At 35.2% G+C, this 19,192-nt stretch overlaps 3 pseudogenes; all 3 read right to left on the reverse strand.

Moving 5' to 3' along the window:
• Positions 1–646: 646 nt before the first annotated feature.
• LOC149224423 (calmodulin-like protein 3 pseudogene) lies at positions 647–1,177 on the reverse strand (annotated as a pseudogene).
• Positions 1,178–9,236: 8,059 nt separating this feature from the next.
• Positions 9,237–9,771, reverse strand: LOC149224424 (calmodulin-like protein 6 pseudogene; annotated as a pseudogene).
• Positions 9,772–16,082: 6,311 nt separating this feature from the next.
• LOC149224425 (calmodulin-like protein 3 pseudogene) lies at positions 16,083–16,832 on the reverse strand (annotated as a pseudogene).
• Between the last annotated feature and the right edge of the window lie 2,360 nt (positions 16,833–19,192).

A 19,192-nucleotide genomic window follows, 5' to 3' on the forward strand; every position in this document is an offset into this window, starting at 1 on the left:
TTTAGAATGGTACATTACATATTTAGAATGACAGGCTATTTTTCACATTATGGGTGAATTTGGGAAGCTTCTGGCGTAGTCATGAATTCTGGGAAGTTTGCAGTATATACATTGGATCATAGTCAACATTGGTAATGGACATAGCGAACCTTTTTGGGGTTTTATCCCTATCTTTGAGTGATGGTTTTTGATATCTGGGTTTTTTCATCCAACCAAACAGATACGCCTTAAGTGACTGGAAATGGCTGGAGATGAAATTGAAAAAAGGATGGCAACGGCTTAAGTGACTGGAAATGGCTGGAGCTGAAATTTGATAAAAAATGGCAACCTGGTGTAACAGATGGCTATCTTTGGGTGGTAGATTGGTGTTGATAAAGGCAGTTCAGTTCTTAAGGCATTTCGATATATTGGATGCAGATTATATGCCTACCAGCGACTGCCATTTGCTAGATCAAATCTATCATGGCTAACTTCCTTTGGGAGGGTACAGGGGATAAGAAAATCTCATAAAAATTTGAAGTTCTTTCCAGATAGGTGTCAGCAGGAGGGTGGGGAATTATTGACTTGGACATATTAATTATGATATAAATAATTTTTTATATCGATAAGAAGAAAATTTCTAAATTCAGATGAGCACAGAGTGGAGTCAACCCTGGCTCAAAATATGGAGCCGAAGACTCTAAGATCTATGAGGAACAACAGGGATCTTACATTTCATCATGTTCTTGAATTCAAGAAAATCCAAGAGCCCGTTGCAATCCGAATCATATGTACATATCATATTCTGGCAGTTTTCTAGATTTCCCCCCTCCATGAATCCCAGATTACAAAGCACCCGTTGAAGCTCAGTGGAGGATATGAAGCCGTCCTTATTGATATCATAGACCTTGAAAGCCTCCATCAAATCCTAACACCCATCCCCATTGCCCAATTCATCTTCTGATCTGGTATCGTCCAGAAGAAAGTGAAAGAGCCCAACAAATTCATCAAATGTTAAGCTACCGTCTTCGCTCTGAGACATTTGTGCAACCACACATTTTAAGTCTTCTTCTGAAATATCGATCCCAATCCGACTCAGGGAGCGATACATCTCAGTTACAGTCAGCCTGTCGTCGCAATTTTCATCGATTGTTTCATACACTCTGCGAATTTCGTCGATATCAATAGAAAGTTCCATTAATGCTGTAAATTATCCGCAGCAGGTATTGCGAGACGTAATGAAAAATGCAATGCCAGATTTCCCAATATATAGGAGAAAATTGATCATTATTTCATAGGCGATATCAGCCCCTGGGCTGTCCTTCGAGGTAACTGTTGGAAACCAGACGTAATTCCAACAACCTGTCACCAATATTCAACAACTATTTAATGCTGGATCTAGAAATCAGCCGCTGTTCTAGAAGTCGGCGGATACATTGACAATGGGGGAAGCTTCTCCAGGAAGCCACTAACTGAACCCATCTCCAGAAACTTCTCCAGCTTGTATATATACCTGTTAAATGATGAATGGATGTATGTTCTTGTGTTCAGTGTTTCTGAGTTGTGTTGGTGTGCTGTGCGCCTCTGATCTTTTCATGGTATCAGAGCAAGGTTGAGGGCTGAGTGTGAGAGCCCAAGTCGAGCGATCAGAGTGGGTGAGATATCGCTGTAAAGTGAGCCGTGAGCTATAGCTGTGAAGCTGTGTATTGTTGCGTGGACGAGAGCTGTGTGAGCCGTGAGCGAGGGCGACTGAGCCGTGAGTGAAGTGAGGCTGTAATGAACCTGAAGAAGACCCGAGGCACGTTGAGGTGTGGCTGAAGCAGACCTGTGGCACGTCGGGGTGTAGCAGACCGAAAGCAACGTGTTTTTTTGGCCTGGTGTACGCAGAACAAACCGTGGATTTGTTGTTGTCTGTGTAGTACCGACCAAAGCGAATCTGTTGGAACGAATTTGAAGGTCTAGTGCTGCCTGTCTAGGCGTTGAGGTTAGCTGAGGAATGGGCATTTTCTAATTTTATTTTATGTCATTAACATTGTTTTATTTGTGAGTAGATCAGAAATCTGCCCATAATATGGTAAAAATCTGCTGCGATTTTGCATAAGTATGGAGCCTTGGATAATGCATGCACGATTGCTTACAGTGTTTTTTTTTGGGTTGAATGTCTGGTTAGATTTGACATTGAATTATAACCGGAACATTTAGCAGCAGACCCAGGCTTCTTGTAGTAAAGCCATCAGGAATGAATGTTATTTTATTTTATTAGAGCATAAAGGGGTTCAAATGAAAATTTGATTTAAAAAAAAAAAAAAATTGTTAGTGTTGAGACTAAATTTAAAAAAAAGGGGGGGGGTGTTTATTTTTAATGGAGTGATAAGGTATTTAGTATGTGTTTAATGTGGTGAAAGTCTTCTAAGATTTAGTGAAATTTGGTATATTTGAATTTAGATTTGGTGGCATTTTGGTGATTGGAGAACGTTTTTTTTTTTCATCATGCCAAATTTGTTGCTTGATAATTATATGAATGAATCCACCAAACTTGATGGAGAAAATTATGTGAATTGGAAATTCAAGCTAATGACTATTTTAGAAGGAAATAGTTTGTGGTCCATTGTGAGTGGGGATGAGCCCAAACCCACTGTTGCAGGTTCTATTCCAGATTGGGAGAGAAGGGAGACAAAAGCAAAGGTGTTGCTGCGTATGTCCGTAAAGGACAACATTATTCCTCATATCAGAGATTGCAAGACATCAAAAGAAATATGGGATACGTTGAAGGATTTGTATGAAACAACAAATACAAACCGAATCTTGTTTTTGAAGACTAAGCTTTTATCTCTAAAAATGGAAGCAAATGAAAGTATAAGCAATTTCATATCTCGTTTCAAAGATTTAAGTGATAAGTTAGGAGATAGTGGTGAAAAGGTGTCTAATACTGACTTAGTCACCATCATATTAAATGGCTTAGTGCAAGATTATCAAATTTTTGTTTCAAGTCTTGCAGCTAGAGAGAAACCCCCTTCATTTGATGAATTGACAGGAATTCTTCTACAAGAGGAGGAGAGGATGAAGAACTTTAATATGGGCTCTAGCAGTTCAGATTTGGTATCGGAGCCAAGGGCAAATATCCATACAGAGGCAAGCCATGGGACAAGAACAAAGGAGGCAAGTTCCAAGCAAAACAAAAAGGTATGATACAGTCTAAATTTCCAAAGAGAAATGATGAGTGTTATTATTGTGGCAAACCTGAGCATCATTATAAAGATTGCTATAAAAGGAAATATAATGAGTCTAGGCAAAGAAATAGAAGGCATAATGGAAATTTTTTGGACAAGGATATCAATGATGGATTTAAAAATCTTAAATTGTTTGTTTCTGATGCTGCATTGTCTGTGGAAAATGATGATAAGAATGCTTGGTTCATTGATTCTGGTGCATCACTCCATATGTCTTGTAATAAGGAGTGGTTTGATGAATATCATGAAAACATTGATGGAACATATGTTTTCCTAGGAGATAACAGATCACTTAAAGTTCAAGGTTATGGAGTAATAGGTGTGAATTTGCCTAATGGACAAGAGAAACAGATTCATAATGTGATGTATGTTCCTGATATCAAAAAGAATTTAATTTCTGTTTCTACTATTACTGACCAAGATTTAAAGGTGGAATTTGTTAAATCACAGTGTGTAGTGAAAGACATTCAAGATAAGTACAAGGTTATTGCCATAGGAACCAGAGTTGGAGGCTTGTATAAGCTGGATGTGACCAGGAAAAGTCATCAAGTTTTGGCATCTACAGCAATATCAACAGTAGATTTATGGCATCAAAGGTATGGACATCTAAATCACAAAGATTTAATGCTACTTCAAAAGAACACTATGGTTGAAGGGCTTCCTGTCTTGAAGAATGATCATGTTGAATGTGAAGCATGTGTACTTGGTAAGCAACATAGGGAGGAATTTCCTATACATAAAGAAAAAAAGCAAAGGGAAATACTTGAATTAATTCATACTGATGTATGTGGACCTATGCAAACTAGATCTATTGGTGGAGCATGGTATTTTCTTATTTTTGTGGATGATAGATCTAGATATACATGGGTTTATTTCATAAGAAAGAAGAGTGATGTTTTTTAGTATTTTAAAGAATTTAAGAATATGATAGAAAAACAAACTGGTAATTACATCAAAATTTTGAGATCTGATCAAGGGGGAGAATTCAAATCAAGAGAATTTAATCAATATTGTAAAAGCAATGGGATTCAGCAACAATTTACAGTGCCACATACACCTCAGCAAAATGGAGTTGCTGAGAGGAAAAACAGAACACTAGTTGAATGTGCACGAAGTATGCTTCAAGGTAAAAATATCTCTAATGTTTTTTGCGCTGAAGCCATTAATACTGCTGTTTATTTGAAAAATAAGAGTCCAACCAAAAGTTTAGAGCTTAAAACACCTTTTGAAGCATTTTATGGGTACAAACCAAAAGTAAGTCATTTAAGAGTTTTTGGTTGCAAGGCATTTGCTCACATTCCTAAAGATGAAAGAAGAAAACTTGATGCAAAGTCAATTAAGTGCATATTTATTGGTTATTGTGATAGTCAGAAAGCATACAAGTTGTTTGATCCCAGTATTCATAGACTGCTTGCAAGTAGGGATGTGGTGTTTCATGAGAATGCAAATGAAGGTGATAAAATAAATAAAACTAGTGTATGGCATGATATTGATGACTATGTCAAATTAGACACAAGTGTTGAACAAGAACAGGAACAAGCACAAGAACAGGTACAAGCTCAAGAGCAAGGAGCATCAAGCAGTCATGATACTCCAAAGAGAGGAGAGGAGACTCTACAAAGCCAAAAGAAAGATGAAAGTAGTAAAACTCCAAGAAGGTCATCACGTCAAAGTCAGGTACCTGTAAGGTATAAAGATTATGCATTAATGTCTCAGGTTATGAATGTTGTAGAACCTTCAAGCTATGATGAAGCTAAAGAATATGAAGAATGGAGAAATGCAATGAATGAAGAATATAACTCTATAATGAAGAATGACACATGGGAATTAACAGAATTGCCTAAAAACAAAGTTCCCATAGGATGCAAATGGCTTTATAAATCTAAATTTAATGCTGATGGAAGTATTGATAAACATAAAGCTAGATTGGTTGCCAAAGGATATTCACAAAAGGAGGGAATTGATTATGAAGATACTTTTGCACCTGTAGCTAAGTTGAACACAATTAGAATTATGATTGCATTAGCTACAAAATATAATTGGAAAATGCATCAGTTAGATGTCAAATCTACATTTTTTAATGGTGAGTTAAAAGAAGAAGTTTATTTAGTTCAGCCTGAAGGGTTTGTAAAACAGGGACATGAGCATTTGGTTTGCAGGTTAAAGAAAGCTTTATATGGCTTGAAACAAGCACCAAGATCATGGTATGTGAAAATTGATTCTTTCTTTTATGAGAAAGGTTTTATGAGAAGCAAGAATGATCCTAACTTATACATCAAGGAAGATAAAGACAAGAATGTTGCTTTAATATCTGTATATGTTGATGATCTAATCATAACAATAAATGCATGCAAGTTGATTGAAGAAATTAAAAATCAGTTGTCACATGTATTTGAGATGAAGGATCTTGGTGAATTGCATTATTGTTTAGGTCTTGAAGTTTGGAGGGAGCCTGGTAAGACACTGATCACACAAAGCAAATATACAAGGGAAATCCTTAAAAGATTCAATATGATTGAATGCAAGGCAACATCTACTCCTTTAGAACAAAATGTCAAATTATGCAGTGATGATGGAACCAAAGAGGTGAATGGAACTATGTACCGTCAACTGGTGGGAAGTCTGAATTATCTCACCACTACCAGGCCAGATATAGCATATTCTGTCAGCATACTTAATCAGTTCATGGCTAAGCCTTGTGAAAGCCATTGGAAAGCAGCAAAGAAAGTCCTTCGATATCTGAAAGGAACACTTAATTTTGGTATTATGTATACTGATGAATTTGATGTTGAATTGGCAGGTTATTCTGATTCTGACTGGGCTGGAAATCCAGATGATAGAAAATCTACTATTGGATACGTGTTCAATATTGGTTCAAGAACAATATCATGGAGCAGTGAGAAACAACCAACTGTTTCATTGTCATCCACTGAAGCTGAATATAAAGCATTATGCAGTGCATCCTGTGAAGCAATATGGCTTAGGAGGATACTTGAAGATGTTGGAGAAACACAACAAGCAACTACAGTAATCAGATGTGACAATCAAAGCACTATCAAATTGGCAAACAATCCTATATATCGTGCAAGGACAAAACACATTGAGACACAACATCATTTTGTAAGAGAAAAATTGCAATCAAAAGAAATTGACTTATCATATTGTAATACAAATGAAAATGTGGCTGACATATTCACCAAGCCTCTTGGAAAGGCTAAATTTGAAATATGTAGAAATAAGTTGTACATTGTAGAAAATCCAAATTATGTTGTAAGCCTAGCTGAGACTTAGACCAGCAGGCATGACAATTAAGAGTATAGTGTCTTGTTTATTGTATGTAGTTGGAATTAAGGGGGAGTGTTGGAAACCAGACGTAATTCCAACAACTTGTCACCAATTTTCAACAACTATTTAATGCTGGATCTAGAAATCAGCCGCTATTCTAGAAGTCAGCGGATACATTGACAATGGGGGAAGCTTCTCCAGGAAGCCACCGACTGAACCCATCTCCAGAAACTTCTCTAGCTTGGATATATACCTGTTAAATGATGAATGGATGTGTGTTCTTGTGTTCAGTGTTTCTGAGTTGTGTTGGTGTGCTATGCGCCTCTGATCTTTTCAGTAACTTGGGAGCATAACAACCTCATTATGCTTCCAGTGACCATTGACTGCATTACGAAAATTGGGGAACTGAAATTATGAAGAAGCTTCTGGAAATTATGACGAAGCTTCTGGACGAATCGCGCGCTGTCGATCAGATGTTGGGCTCTGACGGTCTACCAAATCGTGTGGAATGGAGACAGTGAGAAGAAAGAAGATTGTGGCAAACTCAGCAATGGAAGTCATGCAGAATTCAGCAACTCTACACGAGGATGGCCACTGGTGGAGCCCAAGAGAGTAAAGGAAAAAACGGATGGATCCCAAACATCAGCAACTCCACGCAGCCATGCACGCTTCGACCAGCGTTCGCGCGGACATGTGTGCAATAACAATCTCATTCCGCTTCGGCGTTAGGGAAATTGGAGAAATGAAATTATGAAGAACCTTCTGGATCGATCCCGCGCTGCTTTCGCCCACTGTCACACCGTCACTGTAATTTATATCAAGATTTTATAAGCCTTTCTTCTAAATATGAATATTTGCTGTAGATCCTACTCTTTGAGTCACTTTCTAGGCGTCTAGGCAATTTGATTTGCTAACTCCTCTATATTATTCATGAGTCTATGTTGGCATTTATATTCTTTTTTGTGTGTTATATTGTTCTTTACCCACATAATTTCTCTTCCCATAATTTTACTTAATAACTTTTTTTTTGCTTGAAAATAACCATAAGAATTCTATATATCAAGCTCTTGTTGAGATTGTTCTTCTCTTTTGCATGCATAAATCAAGACCCACTTCAACACTAAAGTGATGCAACACAGTGTGATTACAAATCTAATTTCTAAAAGCACACAAAAATTGAAACAAAAGGATGCAACATAAAATTATAGAACAAAGTTACTCTAGCCAAAAAAACTTCAAAAAACATGAAATGAACGAGAAGTGTTGCTGCTGAATAAAGTTTTTTTAGATTTTATAAAAATAGCAATAAAAACCAATTTTTTTACAAAAGACACCCTAAAAACAAAAATTGTTGCTGGAATAACGTCTTTTTTTTTTAGGGTAAATTTTCAACATTTTTAAATAATGACGTGAAATATAAAATATCATGACTTCTAAAATCTTATTAAAAAATGTTGCACATTTACCGTAAAAGGATGCTATTCTAGCATAAACACTTCGTTTTCTCGTGTTGAGGTAACTTTGTTCTATAATTTCCTTTTTCTTTTGTAAACCCAATTGAGACTTAAATTCGTGGGTAGTTTTAATATCTTGAAGAGATAATTTGTCTCAAAGTTTATAGTTTCTTAAGTGCACTTTGTGCATTGTTTGTAAATACTACAAATTTTTAATTAATGTTTTGCTAACCTGCCCATTGTATGTTTGCTTTATTTGCATGTTGCATCCTTCCATTTCTATTTTTGTGTGCTTTTAGAAATTAGATTTGTGACCATATTGTGTTGCATCACTTTGGTGTTGAAGAGGGTCTTGATTTATGCATGTAAGAGAGAAGAACAATCTCAACAACAAGAGCTTGTTGGGTAGAATTCTTATGGAAAGAAAATAGTTCTAGCAAAAGGAAGTTGTTAGGTAGATTTATGGGAAGAGAAATTGTATTGGTAAAGAACAATATAGCACACAAAAGAAGGGTGAAATACCAGCTAAGGAATAATATAGAAGAGTTGTAAATCAAATTACCTAGATGTTGAAGGCCATGTTAATGAAAATAGATACTTAAGAAGTAACTCAAAGAAAAGGATGTAGAACATATATTCATAATATGAGCAATGATGGCTAGCGCTTTAAATGTCCATGAAGCAATTGAAAAATTTGAAGTTCTAAAAGAGAGACTTATAAAATGTTTGATATAAATGTTCTAAAGGAAAGACTTATAAAGTGTTTGATATAAATGAGAGTTAGACCAAAGATAGAAATCACTACCTATTTAGTGAGCATAAACTTAGAAAAAATCAGAAGTCATTCCATGAGTTAGGGAGATAGAGAAATTATTTAATTTAAACTAATTGAAACCCCAAGAAGTGAAACATGCACACACCAAGCTAAACGGGAATGCATATATGTGATGGTAAAATTAGAAATTAGAAAAACCAAGAAAGGCAAAAAAAACACAAAATTAGAGCATGGGACAAGATGCTTGCCTAGCTAAAAAAAATAAATTTATTGCAATGGATTACACTTTAAACATCTTTATGAAGTTGTTGCAAAATCTAAGAGAAAAATATATAAGAATGAAAGAATACATTTAAATTTTTAATCATTACATTAGTTCTCCATTATATTTGAGCAAAGTGGTGAGGGTGATTAGGTTGTTACTAGGTACATAAATGGTCGCTGATATGGTGAGTAATTACGGTGTATCAATGAGAAGGAACATTTTCAAATTCAGATGAGTACAGGGTAGCTTTAACCCTGGTTCACAATATGGAGCCGAAATATCTAAGATCTCTGAGGATCAACAGGGATCTTACAGGTCATCATGTTCTTAAATTCAAGAAAGTGGATCCGATAGCCCGTTGGAGTCCGAATCATATGTACATATCATCTTCTGGCAGTTTTCTAGATTTTCCCCTTCCATGAATCCTAGATTACAGAGAACCCCCTGAAGCTCGGCGGAGGATATGAAGCCGTCGTTATTGATATCATAGACCTTGAAAGCCTCCATCAAATCCTCGTACCCATCCCCATTGCCCAGTTCATCTTCTGATCTAGTATCGTTGAGAAGAAACTAGCACAACCCAACAAATTCATCAAATGTTAAGCTACCGTCTCCGCTCTGAGACATTAGTGCAACCACATATTTTAACTCTTCTTCTGAAATATCGATCCCGATCCGATTCAGTGAGTGATTCATTTCATTTACAGTCACCCCGCCGTCGCAATTTTCATCGATCGTTTCCTACACTCTTCGAAGTTCATCAATGTCAATACAAAGCACCATTAATGCTGTAAATTATTTGGAGCAGGTATTGCGAGAAAGAATGAATGAGGAGTTGTCTAACGAGGCGAAGGAATTGCCAAGACGGTCAAAAGTGGCAGGAATCCAGGTAAAAAAATTTCAAAATTCTCTGTAGCAGTGTTTGAATCCTGTTTTTGATGGTGGAAATGGATTCAACGCCATCAAAAACATCTAGGACACCTAAAATTTTGAAGTTTAACAACTATAACTTGGATTTACAAAAATCCTTGCCGGATTTTCTCTAAATATGACCAGAATTTCCATAACTTTCCAAGCAACTCCTCCTTCTCGTTAGACTACGAGAAAGGAAACAATGGATGGATCCCAAACGTCAGCAATTCCACGTAGGCATGCACACTTCGTGGATCCAAGACTAGGCGTTCGTGCGGACATGTCCGTTATGTGTGAAGCCAAATTCACGCAAGATTCTAGATCCTTCTAGATCAGATCTTTCTAGATCTCCAGGATTCTAGATCTTTCTACACCACCATTAGTCTCTAGATCATTCCAGATCTCCATCTGAATCACATACAAGATTCTAGATCCTTCTTCTGCCTCCATAAATTTGTAATTTCTCTGGCCAAGGGAATCAAGCCAAGGCCCAGGCTTGTTCTGTAATGCTAAGTGATTTATGTTCTCCAGTGATTGTTTTATCTATTCTGCTGTTTCTGATTGAGTAATCTTGTTGTTTCTCCATTTGTCTGTCTCTGTGAATTATTCTCTGCTTTTGCCGTCTAAATCTCTAAGGATAAATCTGCTGTTGTTATGTATGCTCTGGTCTAACAACTGGTATCAGAGCCAAAGGTCTCGAGTTCGAAACACACCTGGCTCGCGTTGAGGGGAGAGATTGTTGCGCTTCCTGTTAATGGTGGTGTTGATTCAACGCTCCCGTGTGTTTCGTGGCATGTGCTTAACACTTGCGAGTTTTGGTGTAACGACAATCGTGACTCCAACAATGTCCGAAGTATTATCATAATGCAATCTAAATATTGCCGTAGTTTACTTGAGTAGTTTTTTTGGCCATAATTTAATGATTATGTTTTTTTTCAAAAAGATATGAAAATTTTGATTATATTTTGAAAAAATTTGGTAGGGATTTTTTTTTTGTTATCTTTGAAAGTTTTGAAAATTCTAGCTATATTTTGAAAAATTTTGGTAGGGATTTTAGGATTTGGTTCGCAGGCACTGAGTTGTATGTATGGTTTTCTCACTAGTTTTGGCATGTATGTGGATTATTGGTCATGATTTGTCACTGGTATGGAGGATTGCTTGGATTGATAGTGGATTTGCCTAGCCTTTCCATTCCTAGATAGCCATGGTGATGTAGATTTATTTCTTTGTTTTCTGGTTGGTACTCATGTTTCTTTTAGCTTGGGTTGAGTTATTAGTTCCTTGAAGCCCTGATTGGACAAAAGCTCTGGAAGCCCTGTAACAACTTGTGTTAAGTTACTAGTCCCGGAAGCCTTGGCTAAACAAACGCTTAGGAGAAAACTGATCATTATTTATTTCATAGGCAATATAGGCTCCTGGGCTCTTTCGAGGTACCTTGGGAGCAATAACAATCTCATTCCGTTTCTGGTGACCATTGACGGCGTTAGGAAAAATGGGGAAATGAAATTATAAGGAACCATTCTGTATGGATCGCCCGTTGCTTTTGCCCACTGTTTCGCCGTCAGAGTAACGCATGTTAGGCTCTGACTGTCTACCCAACCGTGTGGAATGGAGACGCTGAGACGAAAGAAGATTCTGGGAAACACAGCAATGGAAGTCACATAGAAGTCAGCCGCTCTGCACGAGGATGGACGCTGGTGGAGCCCAAGAGTATAAAGGAAACAACGGATGGAGCCCAAACGTCAGCAACTCCACGTAGGCATGCACACTTCGTGGATCCAAGACAAGGCGTTCGTGCGGACATGTCGGGACTCTGGCGTATTATCATAATGCAATCTAAATATTGCCGTATTCTAGCTGGGGTAGTTTTTTCTTACCGCAGTCTGACGATTATGTTTTTTTTTCCTTGAAAATTATGAAAATTTTGATTATATTTAAAAAAATCTGACAATTTTGATTATATTTGAAAAAAATCTGACAGGGATTTTAGTAAATTCAAGTAAAAGTTGTCAAATTTTAAGTGTCTTCCGAATTTTTGCTAAATCTATTTCCACCATCAAAACATGATTCAAATACTTTCTTTACAAAAATTTTTGAAATCTTTTTGCCCGCCACTTTTGGCTGTGTGGGCAATTCCTCCTCCTATGTTCACGACTCCGTTTTTTACCTTCCGATTAAATTTGTCTTTCATGGAATTGTAAGTGTGAGTTATGATTTCTCCATAGTTTGAGTATCTTAGAGATTGTAAGTGTGAGTTATGATTACTCCATAATTTGAATGTTTTAGAGATATTTTTTGGGCACTAATTCTATTGTTAAATATTACAAGAATAAATTATGAATTCTCCATAATTTAAGTGTTTTAGAAGTTTTTTTAAATCACTAATTTTGATTGTTAAATTTATTTAATTTCCGAATTTAGGCCTCTGTGATCCATAAATATAACGCTGAGATTTTTTCGGTACTAATCGGTTTTGAATGTGGTTATTATCGAACGATTCTAGTATTATAATCACGGATCACAAAGGCTTAAATTGGGAAATTATTACCCATTGCAATTAAAGTTCATGATGATGAACCACATTGGTTAGTTACCATCTAGATGTGTAATTATTACCGAAAAATTCTCAGCATTAAAATTATTTAAATTAAACAATTTAGATATATAAAATATTTTTAATATTTTTCCATATTCAAAAATAAATTTTAAATAATAAAAAAAATTAACAATTTTATAAGAATTATATCACTAAATTTAAAAGGGAAATAAATGTTAATTAAACTTTATATCACTCTATACGTGATTTTCAATAGAGGATGTCTTTATTTTTTATATATTTATTTTTTCATAGAAAGAAAAAATAACACTTTTCTATTAATCTTTTTGTACTTAGCATACAATTTGACATATCACATTCTTAGTGATAGTAGTGCCTTTCACTCCATATTACAAGATTGCTTTTTGTACTGAGCATACAATTTGACATATCACATTCTTAGTGATAGTAGTGCCTTTCACTCCATATTACAAGATTGCTTGTTTCATTTAGGTTGGGTTATTATAACACTACTATATAAATAAGGGAAATATAACATTTTTCTGTGTTAAAATAAGGGAGTATTAAGGGGCGGACTATTGGATTTATATAGTATTTTTATTTATAATTTGGAGGAAAAGTGGTCATACTAGTGAAATTATAATAATGAAAAAATGATAAATTGGGGTTGGAAAGCTTACTATGGGCCTGACAAAAATTGTAAATAACAATTTTTGAATGTGAGATTAAAAAAACTCATCTTTGAGATTATTAATACTTTTATTAATTTATATGGATGTGAGGTTTGGAGATGCAATATCTCTAGAGAGCCATGGATAAAGATCAAGTAAATCCAAAATAATCTTATAGTCTATGATCTAAAAATAAATGCACCCTACCCCATCCTCATAGAAGTAGAGCATGCCTATGACTATTGAAAATTACTTAAAGTGAGATGTTATCAAACTCATTTTTTGTTTGACAAGCAACTACAACTAATATAGATCCGTCTTAACTCCATGTCTATCATCCACTAAGGAATCCCTCAAGGTGAAATCAAGTATTTTCAATTTAAATTTGTTTGATAAATAACTACAACCAATATAAATCGACCCTAACTCCATATCTATCATCCACTAAGGAATCCCTCGAGGTGAAATCAAGTATTTTCAATTTAAAAAAGGTTTTCATCTTAAGAGATTTGATTCCCTTGGCACATGATAGATCCAAAATTAAGATATTGGTATATAATGTAGTAATTATAAATGTAAGGGCATAGCTCAAAGAGAAAACATTATTCAACAATAGAGTTATAAGACATTTCAAAAGCTACAAATTAAATTTAGCCAACATTTTTAATAAGAGTAATAATTCATTCTTGTCTTTGCTAAGGTGGATGGATTGATGTTACCATAGAAGGGTTCTATCCTCATGGAATTTGAGTTTGCACACCACTCTATAATGGTTTTTGAACCACATTATTTTGCATTAGTCATTGAGCATATTTATTTATTAGAGACATACACCACATGCTACACATTTTGTATTTTGTGTATATTAATATTGCAAATTGATTATGATGATGGGGAAGACAAAGAATAAGGAGAAGGTCCAAGGGTTCAATCTCAAAAACTGAGAACTCAATGTGAATAGTGAGAGGTTGCTCAAAGATGTTCAATGTAATTGAGCTCATCATTCAAAAAATACTTTTTCAACGATGTTCGGAAAATTGTGGGAATGCCACTACCCAAGTTTTTACATTTTGGTGACCTAACTTTTGAAGGATTAGTTTAGGAAGAGGAAAAGTGTATCCAAGCCATGGGAAAATTGATGTAGAAATGACAATGTATAAGGCAAAGTTAGAGAATCTCCAAGAAAGGGATAGGGATTGACAAAAAAGAGAGGCCTCCAACATCAAATGTCTAAACAATGGCAAAGGAGACCTTGGTAAGCGCTTTTTAAGGGATACATCTTATTGTTCCTTCATAAACCAGTGATTTGATTAGACAAATTAAATTGCGTACCAAAAATATGGGTTTCACTTTATTAAAAAAAAATGGGTTTCATTGATTTGTGGATTGGGCAAATGGATTAAGGAATAAAAGCATGCATGTCTCAGAAATCCAAAGTCCTGGTTACATTAAGGTAACCAAAAAGCATAAGGAATATTAAAAATTCATTGAATTGAGAGAGCATACAATGAAGGAGGGGGTCTAAACCACCATTACAATAAGAAGTGCACTAAAAAGGATTGCAATGCCAAGGTATTCACTAAGTGAAAATCTATTCCAACTTTGTTGCAAAGTCAATCTATTAATAAAGGAAAATCTAAATATCACTAACCACTAATAATGTGTGAACTTAATTGATACAGAAACATATGCCATTGGCCATACTCATGGATCAAGGTTGATCAAACAGAGATGAAGGAGAGGATGTGTGGGCCATTCATTCTCTTCCCATATAAACCACCAATGAACAACTTGGGAGTTCATGTATCATTGATGTTTCTTTGCATTTGATGACATGGGTTGTTGGAGCATACCATTGTGGAGATGTGGGAATGGAAGGAGTTTGGAGGTGAGGGTCTTGCCCTCAAGCTTTTATAAATAAGATATAATAATATATGTAATACACAAATTAAATAATTTGTGAGATGGATGTGCAATAAAGAGATTTAAGAAAGAAAATGTTGATCAATCAATCACATGAGTATTAAATTTTGGTTGGTTGATAGTTTAGAATATTAATAGTGAAAGGGATATTATTAGAGGGAATCACAAAGGCGTTGTTGGGGGAATAACATTTTGATTTTAGGGAAAGGAGGAAGAAGTTAGAGAGCTTGAGAAGAAAAGAAGACATTGAGTGAGTACTGCTATAATTTTTTTATTTTTCTTTTATAAACCCAAAAGAGATTTAGATTGTTGAGTAGTTTTAATATCTTGAAGAGATAATTTGGCCCAAACTTTATATTTTCTTAAGTGCATTTTGTGCATTGTTTGTAAATTCTTTGAATTCTTAATTATTGCTTTGTTAACCCACCCATTGTATGATTGTTTTATTTGCATGTTGCAGCCTTTTCCATTTCAAGTTTGTTGTGATTTTCGAAATTAGATCGTGAACATAGTATGCTGCATCAATTTGACATTGAAGTGGGTCTTGATTTATGCATGCAAGAGAGAAGACCAATCTCAACAACTAAAGCTTGTCGAGTAGAATTATTTTTATGGAAAGAAAATAGTTCTAGCAAAAGAAAATTGTTGTGCAGAGTTATAGGAAGAGAAATTGTATTGGTAAAGAACAATATAGCACACAAAAGAAGGGTAGAAATACCAACATAGGCATCCATCCATTCATAGCCATGTTAATGAGGATGGATGCCTAAGAAGTGACTCAAAGAGTCCGAGTCTACAACAAATATTCATAATATGAATGTTGATGGATAAGGCCTTGAATGTCCATCGCTGTTGAAAAAATTGAAGCTCTGGGGGAAAGGATTATAAAGTCTTTGATATAAACGAGAATTAGATAAAAATAAAAATCACTCATTACTCCGGGATATAAACTTAGAAGAACTCATTCATGAACTGGACTGAGGGAGATGAAAAAATTATTTGATTTAAAATAATTAGCCATCCCAAGAGAGTGAAACATGCATGCACACGGCTAAAAAGAAAGAAAGAAAAAGAACAAAATTAGATCATGGGACAAAATTATTAATTTTTGCTCCATTAGATTTGAGCAAAGTTGTGAGGGTGGAAATTCAATTCAATGAGAATAAACATTTCCAAATTCAGATGAGCAGAGAGTAGAGTTAATCCTGGTTCACAATATGGAGCCGAAGACTCTAAGACCTCTGAGGATGAACAGGGACCTTACAGATCATCATATTCTTGAATTCAAGAAAGTCCAGTAGCCCATTGGAGTCCGAATCATATGTACATATCATCTTCTGGCAGTTTTCCAGATTTCCCCCCTCCATGAATCCCAGATTACAGAGCACACGTTGAAGCTCGGTGGAGGATATGAAGCCGTCATTATTCATATCATAGACCTTGAAAGCCTCCATTAAATCCTCACACCCATCCCCATTGCTCAATTCATCTTCTGATCTGGTATCCTCAAGAAGAAACTGACACAGTCCAACAAATTCATCAAATGTCAAGGTACCGTCTGCGCTCTGAGATATTGGTGCAACCAGACATTTTAAGTCTTCTTCTGAAATATCGATTCCGATCCGACACAGGGAGCGATTCATTTCATTTACAGTCAGCCTGCCGTCGCAATTTTCATCGATCGTTTCATATAGCCTGCGAAGCTCGTCGATTTCAATAGAAAGCGCCATTAATGCTGTAAATTATCCGGAGCAGCTATTGCGAGAAGTAATGAAAAACGCAATGCCAGATTTTCCAATATATAGGAAAAGGCCCATCATTGTATCATACGCGATATGGGCTCCTGGGCTCTCCTTCGGGGTAACATGGGCGCAATAGCAAACTCATTCCGCTTCTTGTGGCGATTGACGGCGTTAGGAAAACTGGGGAAATGAAATTATGAAGCAGCTTCTGGTATGGGTTGCGCGCTGCTTTCGCTCAAGTCGGGGGCGTCGCAGCGATAGGTCCAACTAACCGTGTTGAATGGAGATGTGTGACGAAAGAAGATTCTGGGAACGCACAAATGGAAGTCACGCAGAAGTCAGCGGCTCCGCACAAGGAAGCGCGCTGGTGGAGCCCAAGAGAGTAAATGAAAGAACGCATGGCTCCAAACGTCAGCAACTGTACGCAGGCATGGACGCTTTGTGGATCCAGCACGACGTTCGTGCCACATGTCAGAGTATTATCATAATACAATAACTTATCCTATTTTAAACTATGTTAAAAATCAGAGTCTCCTAAAGAGGGGGAGGAATTGGGCAATAAATATTCATCATGGTACATGGCATTAATTGAGCCGCAGGTGTATATGTCCACTGTTGGATTTGGAATCTAAAATTGAAAGGTGCGCATATACAACCCTTGGCCGCTGTATATGTCTACCGTTGGATTTTGCCAAGGCCAAAATCTAAGAGTGAGCATATACAACCCCCACTTAATTAATGCCATATAGCAGAGTATTTGCCCAAACTGTCAAAAGTGGCATGAATCAAGGGAAAAAAAATTCAAAAAATCTTGTAGAGGCAGTGTTTGAATCATGTTTTTGATGGTGGAAATGGATTCAGCACCATCAAAAACCTCTAGGGCACCTAAAACCTTTTTTTTGATGGTGGAAATGGATTCAACACCATCAAAAACCTTTAGGGCACCTAAAACCTTGAAGTTTGACAACTGCAACTTGAATTTACAAAAATCCCTGCCAAATTTTATCAAAATATGACCGGAATTTCCATGACTATCAGGTCAAAAAATCAGTGTAATGCAAGTTGACTCATAACATTTTTTCAAAGAAAACCAAACCACCTTTAGTGCTCTGTAAGGAGTCCCTATTTCACTCTTGCCATAGGCCTCTAGGTTTTGCGCTATTAACTTGTATACTTAAATATAAAGAAGACAAACTCTTAGCAAAGCAAAAGCAATTTTATGACACAATTCAAGCTATATATATATATATATATATATATATATATATATATATATATAGTAAATTTAAATCTTATTAGGTTAGGTTTAATTTTTATTGTGGGGTTGAGAATGATATTCACCTTTAATGAAATTAAACTATTGTAAGTGTTTGAATTGAGGCTTTTGTGATCCATATCAAGTTTATGAGAAAAAATATTTCGGCGTAAATCACATGATAGTACATTTGTCGATGGGTTCATTAAACTATTGTAAGTGTTTGAATTGAGGCTTTTGTGATCCATATCAAGTTTATGAGAAAAAATATTTCGGGGTTTTCGGCGTAAATCACATGATAGTACATTTGTCCATGGGTTTTGAACCAACGAGTGTGGTTCATCATCAGGACAAGTTGAAGAATCAGATCATGGCTACATCTTAAAGAATCTGATCGTGGCTACATCTTAAATAGGGAGAGTAGACTTTCCAATGGCTAGGTTTGACTAAAAATCAGCTATATTAGACTGGACATGGCAAACGACTATAATTGACCCAGAAACAACTATATTTGACTATTTAATTAAAATAATATTATTATGTTAAAAAGAATCTTATTTTAATTTTTGTTTTAAGTAAAAAATTAACCAATTATGAGTCAAAAATCTAGGGAATGTGATAAAATTGTTAACTTGTATTATTAGAATAATCTTAATATTATATTAACATAGTAGAATTATTCTTATTATTAATGGCTAGGGTAACTATTTAATATAAATTAATTAGTAAAACACTAATAGATTAGTGTGTAAGGATTTAATATTAACTAGAATAATATTGATTATTAATATAATAATTATTAATATATTATTAGTTAAATTATTATTCCAATATTAATAGATCTAGGGATATTAGTAAATGTAAGAATTATTTTAAGATATTTCATTAATTAGTTAAGCATAGTTATTAATCGAAAATATTAGATATTAGCTAAACTAATAATAATTAATATTATATCATTCTTATAATAATGCTATATTATTAATCTCATTAACGATGACATGTGTAACTAATTAGTATAAATTTAATATTGAGGTTATTTAATGGGAATAAGTATTACCACTTCTAGAGATATTAGTAAATAGTAAGGATTTAGTAATAACTAATATAATATTAATTATTGTTATATTATATATACAAGATC

Source organism: Pinus tabuliformis, chromosome Q (genome assembly GCF_031772625.1).
Source record: "Pinus tabuliformis cultivar Carrire ecotype Pingquan chromosome Q, CPIR1, whole genome shotgun sequence".
Lineage (NCBI taxonomy): Eukaryota > Viridiplantae > Streptophyta > Pinopsida > Pinales > Pinaceae > Pinus > Pinus tabuliformis.